General features: G+C 30.2%; 2 pseudogenes across 1 annotated transcript; both read left to right on the top strand.

Annotated features, from left to right (window-relative positions):
* The first annotated feature begins 172 nt into the window (after window positions 1-172).
* Window positions 173-5,146, top strand: LOC145193380 (uncharacterized; annotated as a pseudogene).
* Window positions 5,147-8,670: 3,524 nt separating this feature from the next.
* On the top strand, window positions 8,671-10,563 carry LOC149892330 (uncharacterized; annotated as a pseudogene). Its single transcript, XR_016449684.1, has 5 exons — window positions 8,671-8,999; window positions 9,114-9,774; window positions 9,807-9,830; window positions 9,925-10,068; window positions 10,151-10,563. The product of XR_016449684.1 is annotated as an uncharacterized LOC149892330 (transcript).
* Window positions 10,564-14,295: the final 3,732 nt, after the last annotated feature.

Genomic DNA, 14,295 nt, shown 5'->3' with positions numbered 1-14,295 from the left:
ACTAGATCCAAGATACAAATGGTATTTTTTCAGATCTGAAGCTGCTTTGCAAAATGCTAAACACATAGTCATGACCCAAATGAACAACTTTTAACCTCTTGAAGATGAGTCGGCTCCTGCAACTCAAAATTTATCTGGCGACAATAAAAAAAACCCATCTTTTTCGCTCATTATGTCAAAAATTATTGGGCAATCTCAAACTCAAACAGGACCGAATGCACATTCATCTTCAAAAATGATGAAAGAAGTGTTAAATGATTTGTTGGATTGTCCAATCGATTCTCAATGCCTTGGGTTTTAGAAAGACTATGAAAAAAATGCAAATAACAAAATGAAGTTATCGTTGACTGAGGTGGCAAAAAAGTACCTCACACCACCTCCAACATCCACGGATGTTGAAAGACTGTTTTCTACAGCTGGAGATATTCTCACAAACGAAAGAAGCAGACTCCTTCCAGAAAATTTGGAAAAGCTACTTTTTTGTCGAGAAAATCTTCCAGTTGTTGGATTCCGCTATTAAATATTTTTATTAATTTAATGTTTTGTTTAAATTGAAGCTACCTTATTATTAGTCTAAAAAATATATTATTATTAGTTTTCGGTTCCGGTTTTGGTTACTGTTCCGGTATGGGTTTATTTTCGGTTCCGGTTCCGGTTATCAATACTAAAAATCTATTTTAGATTTGATTGCGGTGTCACGTTAAATAAGTAGCCCGTTAAAAAAGTAGACAAAATGTTGTATCTGCGCATGCGTTAATTTACGGATATTTATTTAACGCCTATAGGCGTTAAACAAGTATCCCGTTAAAAAAGTAGACAAAATGTTATATCTGCGCATGCGTTAGTTTACGGATACTTATTTAACGCTCAAGTGAACTAAGGCGGGAAACCAGGATTTTTTCAACAAAAACTGTACTTATGCTATAGATGATATTTTGTTTAAAAGTTAAACAAAATGCCACATATTTGGTACCGTTGGAAAGATTTTTTGATGAATTTCTTGATGCAATTAAAATATATATTTTATAAGTAACCTACGAGATAGGATAGGCGCTAGAAAGTAGCCAATATTTACTACAAAACATGTCCGCGCACAAAGATTAGCGCTCGTTTTCGGCTAAATTTTGCTTCAGAATATCCGTTGAGTTTTGAGCCATACAATTACATCGTGACAAAGTCTTTTAAATTAACATAGAGCTCGAAAATTAAATAAAAACCATCTTTTTTTTGTTTTACAATAATAAAACTTTGTTTTTTATAGTACAAAAACAAAAGTGATAACGTTTGTCACGTACTTTTTGTGCACAGTTTTCAGTCGTGTTCACTAAAAAGTAATACAATTTTATAAATTATTTATCGTTTGGCTGCGCCAAATACAAATGTATAGAAAAATAGTCTCGGTTGTTTTATATTTCCGCTTATGCTCGGCTATAATTTTCGGTAAATTGATTATCTAATTATTTGAGTTGTTCGTTTTAGAACTGTTTTATAGATATTGCGGGAAATATTTCAAATTTCAAAACAAAATATTTTTTACAAAAAAGTTTAGTTTTTACAAAAAAGTTTTTTGAAATCTATATTTTATTTTTGTTATGTACGATTATTCATATGAATATTATTAGATTTATAATATCATATATAATCTTATATGTAATTTTACATGTAATATTATATATAATAATATGTATGATATTGCATTTATATAAATCTTTACTGTACAAGTGTATATTAGTGTATATTTACTTTTAAATTGCCAGATTTACTTTTAAATTTTAATTTGAGATGTCTATTATTGATCCAACAACATGTAGTTTTGCCAAAGTGGTTGCATACGAGCTTGTTTTATCGAGAGTAACACTGAAAGAGCAAATAGATTGTTACGATTTAATATTTAACAAGCACTTCATGGTATCATCAGATATTCATCGTCGCAACTTTCCAAAAATTAAAAATCAAATTCAATCTATAGCGAAATCAAGTAAAACAAATAAGAATACAATATTACAATCGTTTTCGAGCAAAAGCTGGCATAAACTAGGAGAAACGGAAAAATCCCAGCACTCTTTTTCAAATTGCAAGGGTTGTATCAAAAGTAAAATCTATAAACATCTCTTAACATTATTTCCAGTAAAATGCATCACTTATGGAAGAAAAGCAGCATTAACACTATATCAGTCAGACGAAGAAAAATCAAAAATGGTTGCTGATGCCAAAATTCTTTTAAAAAAGGCTGATAATGAATTTTTAAAAAAATTTCCATTTACTCCAATTGAGTGTTTAGTGCCATCTATTCCAAAGAGCTCCCTTGTAGCTAAACCTTCAAAAAGTGTAGTTATGGCTCAAAAAAATAGTTATGCAAGGTCATTTAAATCAAGTATAGACGCACATTTACAGGAAACAGCAGGTTATATTAGGGCCTATTTTCAAGCTATTTTTAGGTTGTATAGGTATTTTCAGTTTGTATGGGTATTATTCGGATTTGGGTCCCGTTTTGAAAATCTTGCAAGTAGGGGGGGGGGGGGGGGGGGTAGGGGCAAAATTTGAAGTTACGCCACTGCCTAAGAGTTCTAGTTTTTAAATTTTTCATTAGTGTTGTATTTTCATTTTTTTTATTTACTATATCTAAGATCATTTTTAAGGTATAACAAAAATAGTTTTTCATTTAGGTTGTTTGGAACAGAAATGTCATTATCTTAACATAAAAAACTGAGACTAAGTCAAAGTTTTGAAACATTTGAACAGGCAAAACAACGAGCAAGTGCGAAGCAAAGTAAAACTAGAAAAAATCATATAGGTTCATATAGTTGGTTGGACAGTGAATGTTTTGCTGAAGTTGAGAATTATGAAATAGGAACATATATAAATTTTACTAAACTATCACAAAAGTTCCAAATGAAAAATAAGGCTGGTGCTTTGCCTTCAAACAGTGGTCAAGTTGTTAAAGAATTTCTTGAAAAAAAAGGCATTGATTTAAAAAAGTTTGACTACAAGGGTAAAGTAAAGACCATTATGAGAAGATCCAAGCGAAGAATTAATGGAACTAAAGTGTCAATGCCAACAGAACCTACGAATAAAATAATTAAACAAAATATAAAAACAAAAATAAGCTCTGGAGATTACACAATAGGAGAACTAATAACTCCACAATCAATTGAAATATTAAAAATTAATAATGATAATTCGTATGAAAATATCTTAACTGAGCTTTATGGAAGAAAAATCCCTTTAATTGAAATAAGGAAAAAGTTTGCAGAGCAACATAAAAAGTTCTTCAGATTGCACAGCACTGAAGAATTTCAAAATATGTCAAGAGAAGATATAATCTTTGAACTTACTAGAATTAATGAATTTTCATATATTATGGACACAACAACAGAGTTATTGTTACAAAAATTGAAAAGTTTCAGTTGTAAACGCCACCTTCAATTATGGCATGATGGATCTACAATTAACAACCACGCTTATGTTTTATTTAAGGTTAACTGTTCATATGACCCAGCCATATATTTAAAAGATGATGAATATTTTACAAAATATAAAGAGCAAGTTAATGTCCATTCAATTGTTGAAAAACCTGAACTTTTTATATTGGCACGTTGTCAATCTTCTGATGCCCAACATTTGTACACAAAAACTAGAAATGAGGACAATCGGTTGTTAAAATATCCAATCAGTGTAGATGGCATTTTATTATTTGATGAGATGAGATTTTTTCATGGTGATGCCCCAGCTTGTCAATTAGAGATTGGTCAACAAAAAGGGGGTGAATATCCATGTTGGTTATGTCCAATAAACATTCAGCAATCTGCAAATATAACTCATTCATTTATCCAAACAGTATTCAGTGTTCAGGACAGAATTGACAAAATCTTGAGCACAAATTGCAGCAAGGAAAAAATACGCCAAAATCGAAACAAACTTTATAAAAATTTAAAGAAGTATGAAATTGTTACCGAATTACATGAAAGAGGAAAGCACTTTTATTTTAAAGAAAATAAAAGCAGTTTACAAATTAAACTTGATGAAGAAATGCATGGCATTCAAAGATTGCCTTCTCTTTTATAGCAGGAAGATATTACATCAATGAAAGATTTAAATCTAGATAGATATGAAGTTTTACCATGTGAACCATTACATGATATAAAAGGTCATATATCAAATTTGTATGATGAAATAGGCAATCATCTCAGTTAAGATGGAAAAAAAATATTTTAAAGATATGGTTACCTTGTCTTTTGATAACAAAGAGTGCAAGCGTGGAGTCGACTATAGAAAAAGTTTGTTAAAACTAGTATTGGTGTTGAAGGGTAAGATTGATCAACTAGCATTTGAATTACTGTCTACAATGGTTATTATACAGAGCATTTTATATTCCAATGAATCAACAAGGTCTATAGAAAACATTTGTTTCCTTCATAACCAAAGTTTTCTTCACTTGATATATTTAAAAGAACTAGTGAAAGATAAACCGAGATCAATTACCATGCGAGTTTTGTATGGAAAATATTTACATGCATTATCTGTTCACAGTCCTCAAATGTTAAGAATTGTGTCTGGAATCTCATCTAATACAGAGGAAGAAGAGCGCACTTTTAATGAGTTAAAAACTATCAATAGAACCACAACAAACCACTATAATGATCATGTTATTGTGAATAGCCTTTTAAGATTACAAAGTCGTCATTTATTTAATAAAGGATATTCCAATCATCAAGAAGATCAACACCAAGAAAGTAAGGATGCCTTACATTTCGAAAGAAAAAAATCACATATTCCCTTTTGGATAATCAAAAAATACCCATGGGCGTGGCAAAGTCATTTGGAAAGAATATCTGACTATATTTGTGAGCAATATGTATGGTGGTATGAAACCGATAAAGGAATAACATTTCGAGATGATTCAAGACCAACTGATTCCTTACTTCAACTAAGGCATTTTAGATCATCTTTTATAAAATCGGAAACAAAAAATCTATCAGAATGTTGGAAAAAATGCATTATTAACAAGCAAATAATACCAGCAGAAAAAATCAAAACTGAAGATGATATAGGAAATGCCTTTGTAATTTACCCTAATTTTCTTCAAGAGTTTAAAGGAGGAGAACCTGTAATCAAGGATGTTGTAAATTGTTTGTCAGTAAAATGAACTTTTAGTGTTTTAACTTAATTAGCTTATTATTATTGCTGTTGTTATGTGTGTGTCTGTGTATATATATATATATATATATATATATATATATATATATATATATATATATATATATATATATATATATATATATATATATATATATATATATATATATATATATATATATATAGATAGATAGATAGATAGATAGATAGATAGATTGATAGATAGATAGATAGATATACATTACACTAATAATATTCCTTATAGACAAGCAATAGTTTTAATAAAACTCTTATTTACATTAATTACATAAAAGTTTTATGCAATTGTTTAATAAAATAATTTAAATAATATGTTATAAATAATTCATTTTCGAAAAAACAATTCTTAAAACTTTTCTTTTTTAGATAAGTTTAAAAATATATAGAATTTTTGCTTATAATAATATAAATTTACAGTACCTTCAAAAGTAAATGTGCATTTTTTGCAATAAGAATAGTAAGCAACTGTTTCCATAAAAATGAAATTGTAATAACATAAAATGAAAGTATAACCTGTGTTAAATACAAGTTACTTTAAATTTGTTGTTATAAAAGTATTTCAATATTTCGAGAAATCCTTTGATCAATTTGATTTTGTTTATAAATGCAACACAATATATTCAATAATATTCTAGTTCAACTGACTCCTTAACCAGACATAATGGTTTGCATAATCTAACATTTTTAAGTTTTCGGTACGCATAAGTTATAGCGCAACAACCAATCGGATTTAACTAAGTTTATCGGCTTTTTTTTTCACAAGATAACTGTCTTCCCGCCTTAGTTCACTTGAGCGCCTATAGGCGTTAAATAAGTATCCCGTTAAAAAAGTAGACAAAATGTTATTCTGCGCATGCGTTAGTTTACGGATACTTATTTAACGCCATTATAGGCGTTAAATAAGTATCCCGTTAAAAAAGTAGACAAAATGAGCAATCAAGACAATATTTTTAACACCAAACGTAATTTTAAACTTAATTTTAAATTTTAAGTTAAGAATAAGTTAAAGTTTTATAAAATCCTTATTGAAATATATATGACTTTAAAAATAATCTTATAAGAACTTAATATTTGCAAACATATTTAACGTAACAATGCAATAAATGAAAATTCCTAAATTAGGACCGCCGCACTTCCCTTGATTAACGATCTTATATTGCATTGTGTCTTATGTTTATAGATTGTGATATAAATGTTACAATAAGTTTGTATTTTTATATCTGGCGCGCACCCCACACGGTGCCTCCTGGATAAGTAATGTTATCTGTTAATGTAATAGTATTTCTAAGAGTTGTTTTAATTAAAAAAATTTTTAAAAAAGCAGCTTAATCTATAAATTTTCTGCTGATGAAAATTTTTATATAAATGTAAAAAGTTTAAAGTCTATTACACTTAATAAACCTAGGAATCTATTTCTGATCTGAAAAACGAGTTAAGGGTTTGAGATTTAACAAGTTCTACGTTTTGATCTAAATATGATCTCAAACCTTCCATAACGTTACAATCAAAAACCAGCATTATCCAAATTAAACCGTCCAAACACGCTTATGTGGGATAATGTGTAAACGATTAAATCATGTAGAAGATTACAATTACGTGGAAACAAAATGAGAAATGCAAAAAAAAAGACATGATAACATTAAAGTGTTAAAAATTTATCTTCCAAAATAAATTTACATTCAACTTTGTATTGTTATTAAACTTGTGTCCATTTAAATATACCTCTCCTAGATTGTCGGTTGTTTGCCTTCTCAAATAAACAACAGGGATCGAGGTTCACCTATCAAATATACTTTTAACATAAGCGATGGAATCTTTTTTCTTTAAATACTCCTAGCCATAAGAGCTTAAGTTGTCGTACCTAAAACTCAAAAAAAAAAAAAAAAGAAACAGAAGAAAGTTTTCATTATAATTATAATCAGAATTATTAAAAGTTTTTGTTTGTTTCATCTGTCAATTTAACTATAATAAATTGACAGATGAAACAAACAAAAAAGACAATTATGTTTAAATTTAAAAAAGTACTTGTAACCTGAAATGTAACCAGGCAATCTAAAGTGAAATATAAGAAAAATAATATTAGAAAACTATTTTTAACTTTTTTATATTTATAATTTATATTTATTAATTATAACTTTTACTAAATAGTTAGAGTGATGATACAACTAGAATTTAAAATATAGTAACAACTTTTTTTAAAATAATTAAATTATCATAATAAATCTAATTTAAAAAACTCTACAATAAACTCTAATAAATCTAATTTAAAAAACTCTACAATAAAAAATTGAGCAAACTTTAGTCTAGTTCCATCTTTATTACTTAAAACTCTAGTTCTAACTCTAACTTATAACTACTACTTTTAACTCTACTTGTTGTATCTCTACTAATAACTCTAATCTAAAACCGAATCAATCAAAGACACTTAAAATTAGTTTTTGTTTAAAATTAGTTTTTAAGAAAATATTTTTATGTATTTAACAAAAAGATTTCAAGCCATTATGCTCATAAAACAAAAATTAATAAATCAAATATCTAACTTTTATTGAGGTTTTTAAAATAATTATTGCAGTGACAGAAATTATCACATTGAAATGATAATGAATATACTTTTTTACCATATGATAAAGAAATGTAAGGAAATATCTCCGTTTTTTTTCTCTCAATACACTGCAGGAAATGAGACCTCATACTAATTTTATCCCAGATAATTAAACTTGAATCAAAACCATTGCATAAAGCAGAATCAATGCAATAGCATAAAGCCCACAATCATTTCCATTGTCTTGCTTTTGACATCTTATGACCTCCACATTCAAAGAAGAAATACATTCATTTATTAACGATCGTGCAACTCTGTGTACCAGTAATGGAACAGTGCCTTTATTAAATCTAGTAAACAGTGAATCATAATACTGAACAGAATGAGAACCATTTTTAGATGTTAAATTACTTATTAGAACCCAATGCGAATTTCTAACATTAAGTATCTGAACAAACTTTCCAGAAATAGTTTAACCACCAAAGTTTATTGAATTAAAAATCCAAGAACTTTGAAATCCACCTACTTCAGGAAACTGATATGAAAGAAAGCTTTGTGTATCATTAAGCCAACAAGATAAATGTTTTAAAACATCTATGCACAGCTTGCTGACTGCGCTGATGTTGAATAAAAATTATTATCTACAGAAATTGCAGGACAAACTAATCTTTTCGATTTAGATACACTTGCGTCAGTTAGAGAAGTTGGATGCTTTCTCTTGCTGGATTTCTTTAAAATTATTTTTAAATCATCTTTTTCAATTAACTGTTTAGTCATTTTAAGACAATAATCATGCTCTTTAAAAATCAATTGGGTGGACAATGCTTGTTTTTCTGATAAATAAGGCTTTATACATAATACAATTTACCATCTAAAGTATGCAAAAATTTAGATTTAATTCAATGATAATAATTATTTATTCAACAAAGTATTATGTAATGTTTACACACGGCAGTTTCAAATTGATACTTTTTGGAACTTTATTCTGAGCATGCGCAGTCAACAACTTCAAAACATGAAAAAATATCTTGTTTTTTCAATAATTTTTTTCTGAAGCTCAACTATTCTAACTTGTTTCTTTTTATGTTTGATATTTCAAATTTCTTCTAAACCGTAGCGAATTTTTTCAGAGTTGACCGATACAACCTCCTATTATAAGTTTTATTGTTGCAATTAAGATTTTCAACAAAAGCTTTGAAATCAAACGGTAAAATATTTTTCTTGAAATAATCAGTTTTTTAATCAGCTATATTATAATGAAACGAATTTTCTGTAGCTGAAAGTAAGATTATTTTTTTTCTTCATTTTATTCTCCTTCTTTTAAAGTTAATTCTGAAGACCGGTTTTTTTTTTTTTTGCACTTTTTTTATTCATCTTACATAACTGCTATATTTAGGTATTTTGTAAACATGGACCATTCAACCAAGTTAAATCTTATTTGTCGAATATGTGGAGAAGCTATAATGAAAGACTCAGTTGATGTGAATAAATATTCTGAAAGAATTGAGAATTCATATTATATACACACTAGCATTGACAATAAAAACGTTCACCCACAAAAAATGTGTAGGAGATGCTATACCATTTTGAGGAACGTTGAAAAAGGTTCAAGCACCAGTGTTAAAGCAATCAACTGGCCATTACCATGCACAGACAAATGTTTTTGTTTCCCCAGAATTTCTGGGAGGAAAGTTAAAAAATTAAAACCTGGTCGACCATGTATCATGGAACAAAATCAAAAGAGATGGACCAGACCAATCATAAGTAGCTTAATTGGTAATATACCAATACCAACAATTCGTTTAAATGTAATTGATATTGATCCTGTATCAAATCCACATTTAAAATTATGTATATGTAAGTTATGCAACAACATCATGTACAGGCCACTAATACTAAAAGACTGTCAACAATCGTTTTGCTCAGTGTGTTTGTTTAAGGAGATTGAAGGAAAGTTGGAAACAGAAGCAAAATTGTTTATTTGTGAACAACATATTCCGTTAAATTTGATTTTTAATTCTGTTAATGTAATACAAATGATAGAGCACATTCTTTTAGGTTGCTAGTTAACTCTAAATCAAACTCTTTTGCCTTTCTTTCCGGAGGACCAAGGGTAGGTGCATTTTAAGTATTATGGCAGAAAAAAAAAGTATTTTGTCTTGTTGTAATTGTTAAAATAGAATTTCATTTCAATTCTTACTTTCTAGCCTTTGCACTTTACTTCCAATCGTGCACTGGAAACACATTATGCAGATTTTCAAAAATTTATTCAAAAAGGTCAAATACCAAAATTAGCAAAGTATTGTAACAATGTCATTGACTCACCACTTTTCGATATTCCTTTGACACAAGTATTACATTTTTCTACTATATTACATTTTTATTTATTTATATCATTTATTTATATATTTTTTATTAATTTATTGAATTTAGATGTGCATTCCATCCCTGCATATCTGATTGGGAATTTATCTTAAATTTTTTAATATGCTGGAAGATGCCTGTCATCTCATAGATGATAAATTTGCAGCAAAAATGTGTGAAAAAAATCAAACTGCAAACAACAGAAATTTTAATGAATATATTGCACTTCACTTAAAGATATATGAAGGAGAAAAGGTTATTGCTGAATATTGTGAAAAAATAACACTAATTCATGAAGCCATGGCAATTCAAGTTCTGTGTTCTCCTGAAAATAAAAAAAAGCTCTATGAAATTTGTCAGCTCAGAGTAATTCATTTTATGGAGAAGAAAAATGCTAAGGTATAATGAGTTGATATTTTAAATAATTTAATAAAATATTTCATGCTTTTATGTGTATGTAGCATTAATCAATTTAAGAGCAATTGGCCCTTTGATATATATGTATATATATATATATATATATATATATATATATATATATATATATATATATATATATATATATATATATATATATATATTATATATATATATATATATATATATAAATACATATATATATATATATATATATATATATATATGTGTGTGTGTGTGTGTGTGTGTGTGTGTGTGTGTGTGTTTATATATATATATATATATATATATATATATATATATATATATATATATATATATATATATATATATTAGGGTGTTTCTTATTTTTGAAGATTCGATTTTTGCATGGGCCACCCTGCCATTTGGTTCATTATCATAAAAAAGTAATGCACTTTTTTTTTTTTTTTTTAGAATGATTTTTAGGGGTCGCTACCGACCCTACAGTATTGCGCAAATGTACCCTAAAAATGCTTATGTTGCGTATGATGTTATGCAACAAAAGTGGTTGGTGCTTAGCGTACAAACCTCTTTTAACTAGTAAATTTTTTACTTTTAGTGTGCAGAATTGTGTCTATTATGCTTAATTGTTCCTTTAGCAGGTTAAACTAGTGTAACTACTGTACAATGATGGCTTCATCAACCAGTGGAACGATAGCTACCAGAAAGAAAACAGAGATATGGCTTATTGGACAGATGTCCTCTTCTTTAGATTGTGTTATGCTTCCATCAAAAAGGGAAGTGTTGGCCCTTTTCTTCCATTACAAGCAGATTGTCAAGCAAAGCATTAGGGAAGCATTACATTCCACAGCAAATGATGTTTTTGAAGTTTGGTCAAAGGCCCGAATACCAGTACAATTAAAGAAGCACGTTGTTCCTAAAATCGAAAACATTTACAAGGAATGGGAAAAGTTGAAGAAAAATAAAGAGAATAAAGCTAAGCGTTCAGATTATTTGAAACAAAAGGAAGACCAATGGAATGAAGGGTTAGAAGAACTATTCGATATTGCCCATGCCAACGCATTGGAAATGATCACCATTCAGGAGGATAAGAACTTCCTATTATGCCAAAGAGAGAAAATTCGGAGAGGCAAAATGGGTCCAGTCGATAAGAAATTGGCAAAGCAAGAAGAAGTATCAAGAAAAAGACAAAAAGAAATGAACCGAAAAAGGGACCGAGAGAAGATGGCAAGAAAATCTCGAGAAGAAACAGTTGTTCTTTCATCATCTTCTGAAGGTGAAGATAACCCTAAAGAAGATAGCATAACTCAAGAAGATGCCTCGCCTGGTAACCAAGATGACCCTGAGCCATCAACTTCAGGTACACCGGCTCCAAAGCGTCCTAGACGTGGCAGGAAAAATATACTGAATGAGAAGTTGGCAGCTAATTTAGATGTGGCTAAATTGAGTGATCGTGGGGCGGCACTTGTGTTAACATCGGCATTACAACTTCTTGGTCATGATCCAAAAGAATACAATGTTAATCCAGGTTCCATTCGAAGGGAACGAATAAAACACCGCAAGAAGATAGCAGAAGGTTTAAGGAAAGAATTCAAACCAGAAGTTCCTTTATGTATTCATTGGGATGGAAAATTACTCGCTGACATCACCAATAAAGAAACTGTTGACCGACTTTCAATTCTAGTATCTGGAGTAGGAGTGCAGCAGCTTCTTAGTGTCCCACAACTACCATCAGGAACAGGTGAAAATGCGGCATCTGCAGTGCATGACGTTTCAGTGACATGGGGAATTAACGATCAAGTAAAGTGCATGTGCTTTGATACTACTGCAGCCAATACTGGGCCAAGAAATGGGGCTTGCATTCTTCTAGAGCAGAAGTTTGGGAAAGATATGTTGTGGTTAGCATGTCGTCACCACATTCTGGAAATTATTTTGGAAGCAGTAGTTTTGCTGTGTCTCGGCCCTTCAAATGGACCTGACATACCACTCTTTAAAAGATTTCAAAAAAGTTGGGTCTCATTTGATTCTACAAAGTACCACACAGCACAGTCTGATAAGAACGCTTCAAATGCTCTTACCGATATCACTGATGAAAGAATCGTCTTTTGCAAAGATCAACTACAAATCTTTCAACCTCGTGACGACTACCGAGAACTTTTGGAGTTGTCTATTGTTTTTTTGGGAGGAGTACCTTTGAGGGGCATTTCATTTAGAGCTCCAGCCGGTCTACACCGTGCTCGCTGGATGGCGAAAGCTATTTATGCGTTGAAGATTTGGATGTTTAGAAACCAATTCAGATTGACAAAAAGAGAGGAGAAGGGAATAAGGGATATTTGCCTTTTCACGGTTCGACTGTACATTACAGCCTGGTACAGATCTCCTGAAGCAACCTCAGCTCCTAGAATTGATCTGCAGCTCTTGAAAGACTTGGATGCCTACAAGACCCATCATCCTGAGATCTCGAAAATTGCTGTTAAGAAGTTACAAGGGCATCTCTGGTACCTATCAGAGGAACCTGTTGCTTTAGCTTTTTTTGATGATGAGGTTCGCTCTGAGACGAAGGTCAAGATGGTCCAAGCATTGAACAATGTTTCAGATCGGATACATATGAAACGGGCTACTGTGGACTGCTCAGTTATCCAAGAAAAGAAACTGGAGGACTTTGTCACGTTTAATACACGAAGATTTTTCAGCATCACAGGACTTCCATCACACTTTCTTCAAAACAGTGTGAGCGAATGGGAACATAATGATGAGTTCAAGACTGTTAAGTCCACTGTTCAAAGCATGAAGGTTGTCAACGATATTGCAGAACATGGCGTAGCACTAATGGACGAATATAATAGACTACATACAAATAACGAAGAGCAAAAGCAGTTCCTGTTGTTGGTAGTTCAAAAATATAGACAGAAATATCCTGACAGAAAAAAGACAACTCTCATGAGCGATTAATCTTAGTACAGTAACTAATGTCTTATATAAACCTACTATCAAATTATGTTGTTAGGGCAAGGCTTTTCATAGTTTTTTTTGCGTGTTGCACGCTTTATTAAAAATCAAGCCGGAAAAATGTTTGTTAATGCGCATGCCCACAATAAAGTTCCATTACGGAACTGCCGTGTACATACCACATTGTTTGAATTTTTTTGCATACTTTAAAAAAGATTTAAGCTCTGATTTGTAATAATTCATCCTTACATCAGAGAGATATTGTTTGACATCTTCAACAGAATAGTTATGAACAGGCATTTTTTAAATTAAATTTTTGACTTGCAAATTAGAAATTTAAGTAACTTTGAATATTTACCTAAATGTCACGTTAAATAAGTAGTTCGTTAAATAAGTAGAAAAACAGTCCTGCGCATGCGCAAACATACTATAACTCTCAAAATAAGGATCCTAAACCATAGCATTAAAAAAGTAGCTGAGATTTTAAACGTAGAAAATCTTTGTGATGAACGTAGAAAATCTTTGTGATGGGAAAGTTTAGGAAGTTTTAAGCTTGGAACAGCGTAAATCATTTCTAAAATATGCAAAGAATTTTCAGTTTTTTGGTATGTATTGACTTTTAGAAGCTTGGAACAGCGTAAATCATTTCTAAAATATGCAAAGAATTTTCAATATTTTGGTATGTATTGACTTTTAGAAGAATATTTTTTTTTTTTAAATTTAAGTTTACTTGGAGATAAGTTATTGCAGATATCCCAGCTAGCACACTTACGTTGGGCCAACGTATGTAAAACCATCGCGAACGTCGGCTGTTTTTTCCAATTCAAAACCAACGTTGATCCAATGTCATATGTTTAATTATGAAA

Source organism: Hydra viridissima, unplaced genomic scaffold (genome assembly GCF_058129835.1).
Source record: "Hydra viridissima isolate aposymbiotic clone 2 unplaced genomic scaffold, HvirCarnegie_v1 scaffold_2, whole genome shotgun sequence".
Lineage (NCBI taxonomy): Eukaryota > Metazoa > Cnidaria > Hydrozoa > Anthoathecata > Hydridae > Hydra > Hydra viridissima.
Note: the sequence above shows the minus strand (reverse complement) of the source record. Positions and strands in the feature narration are given on the sequence as shown.